This window comes from Nannospalax galili, unplaced genomic scaffold, assembly GCF_000622305.1.
Source record: "Nannospalax galili isolate Female #2095 unplaced genomic scaffold, S.galili_v1.0 scaffold37, whole genome shotgun sequence".
Taxonomy (NCBI): Eukaryota; Metazoa; Chordata; class Mammalia; order Rodentia; family Spalacidae; genus Nannospalax; species Nannospalax galili.
In genome coordinates, this window is record NW_008339765.1 from 219,050 (window position 1) to 221,916 (window position 2,867).

General features: G+C 37.2%; 1 pseudogene; it reads left to right on the forward strand.

The window, feature by feature from the left end:
• Positions 1–1,972: 1,972 nt before the first annotated feature.
• On the forward strand, positions 1,973–2,517 carry LOC103735326 (annotated as a pseudogene).
• Positions 2,518–2,867: the final 350 nt, after the last annotated feature.

Below are 2,867 nucleotides of genomic sequence, written 5' to 3' on the forward strand. Positions count from 1 at the left end.
TGATTCTTTGATTAAGTATTTAGTAAATCTTGGTATTCATTATACACTTGCATTAGTCTATTATTTACTTTTCCATTGTTGAGACAAAACAGAGAATCCCATTAGCTGTTTTTACTACTGACATATTTTTACCATAGATAAATACTAATAACCTCTGGAGAAATTAGTTTATCCCTTAGCTGTTTTCAAAGGTATAATGCCTTTACTTTTATACTGTTTCCTTATACTCTGTTTCCTTGTAGCAGAGTGAAGGGGTCAGCCTGACCCAAAACAAGAGTCTTAGAAGACACTTCGAGATGAACATGCTTGAGTCTGAAATGGGAGGTTCAATCCCATCTCCAGAGCTAGTTTCTCAGTGAATAAAGCAGCACATGACAATTTGCCAATATAACTGATATAGAATAAGGAATTTCCTTCTATGTAGACCTTACCTCAGTGGTTTATATTGGACAGGCAAGTTGATAAGTCCAGTGATGATTGACTGAACTGTAAGCACCTGTCCTTCTTATAGCCTATGTACATTTTTCTAGGTTAAGTCTTCTGATATCTTGGGTCTTGTATTGTGAATAAGGATTGACAAGAGACAGAACAATTCATTTTAAGAGTTCACCTGATATTTCTAATCTCTTTGAAGCCATGGGTATGTGCAGGGGACACATATGGTCAAGCAAAATCAGTTTGATAAAAGTATCAGCCATTACCAGTGCCAAACCCTGCTGTACTTGAGATAATCAGATATATCAAAGTTTATACCCACAATTAGTTCTCTTGTGTATATCAATGGAGGCAGACAACCTGAAAGACTTAATAAGTACCCTCCCTGATATTTCCCATCAGAGGTCACTTTGAATCCTTCAATTTATATTCAGGCAAGGCCTGAGTGTAGAAAAACATTGTTGCTTTCTTAATGGGTCACTTTGATTAGGATGGAAGTGATCCTAATGGGTAAGAATATAGCTTGGGTAGCCTTTCCAAGTCATTTCCACTCATCCCTTTCCTGTGAGCAACCATGAGAAAAAGCAGCACTTACTGGATTAGTAACCATCTTCATATGTTTTCCATTGTGGGCTTGGTACCCACATCCTGTCCTTCTTTATTAGTTACGCTAAAGAAGGTGGAGTCTTTTTGGAATATTCATCCTATCAATGTAACTTTCTAATGCTCTGTGACCTTAATGGATTTTTTTTGGCATGTTGCCTGATTAACATTATCCTACCTGTGCAGTACCCACCACCCATAAAACCTTTGCAGTAAATATTGGCCTCCATGTATCAGGGAAGTCAGAAAATTCTAAGTATTATATAAATTATGCAGGATTTTCTCCTCCAGGTATCTCATGGGCTTAATATTAATATCCTCTTACATGTTCCCTCTAATTCTTTTTGTTTTTATAATTTTTCAGTCCATTTAAAAATATTTTATTAATTTTATGTGAATGAGTATAATGCCTGCCTGCATGTAAGTGCATCCCTGCTGTGCAATGCTTATGGAGGTCAGAAGGCATCAGATCCCTTGGAATTGTAGTTATAGACAGTTTTTCGTCACCATGTGGGTGCTGGGAATATAACCCAGATCCTCTGAAAGAGTAGCCAGTGCTCTGAACAACTGAGCCATTTCTCCAGCCCCAGTCAATATTTTTTAAATTAAGAGGCAAATATGATAGCTTTCAGAGTGAGTCTTTAAAAAGGATTATCAAGCCAGGCTTGCTGTTGCATGCTTTTAATTCCAGCACTTGCGGGGCAGAGGCAGGCAGATCTCTGTCAAGGCCAGCCTTGTCTACACAATGAGTTCTAGGCTAGCTGGATGACAGCGAGGCCTTGTCTCAAAAATGCCACAAAAGGAAGGGCACATTTTTAAAACTCCCAACCAATACACTAACCCAGGGCCAGGAGCATTGCAGTGGCAATGTTGGTGGTTTGCTATTGCCTTGTGTGCACATTGGCAAGGTTCTTCAAGTGTGCAACCTTTAAAAATGGCCTCCAATGAAACTACATTGCAAAAAATTAGAAAGAAACAGGATGGAAAGAGTAAAAAAGTTGAAGAAGCAGAGCCTGAAGAATTTGTAGTAAAGTACTGGATTGACATGTACTGAATTGGAAGATGGACTATTTCCTGAAGTGGAAGGAATTTACAGATGCTGATAATACTTGGGAATCTGAAGAAAATTTAGATTGTTCAACGTTAATTGAAATATTTTTAATTCTCAAAAAGCTGATAAAGAAAAAGATGGTACAAAAAAAAATCCTTATCTGACAGTGAATCTGATGATAGCAAATCAAAGAAGAAAAGAGATGCTGCTGATAAACCAAGAGGCTTTGCCAAAGGTCTTGATCCTGAACAAATCATTGGTGCCAAAGACAGGAGTGGAAAACTGATGTTTCTCATGAAATGGAAGGATACAGATGAGACTGATTTTCTGCTGCCAAAGAGGCAAATATGAAATATCCTCAGAATGTAACTGCTTTTTATGAAGAGAGACTGACTTGACATTCTTGTCCAGAAGATGAAGTTCAATAATTGTTTGAAAATTTATACATACATATATATATATGTGTGTGTGTGTGTGTGTGTGTGTGTGTGTGTGCGTGTGTGTGTGTGTGTGTGTGTGTGTGTGTGTGTGTCTAATCTGGATCTTAGTTTTTGAATTCCTAGTGTGAAAAAAATGTTCTAATGAAAATAAAGTTTGATGTGTCAGTTTTAAAGGTACTGATAGTTGGGATTTTTTTGGCTTTTGTTTTGCATTAAAAAGCACTGGTTACTTGGAGCAAATAGAAGCTTTCTGTACTTGCGTCCTTTAATTATAGGATATTTGATGCTGTGCTATATTTCCTTTGCATTGAAAAGCAGCTTTTTCTATAAATGTTGAG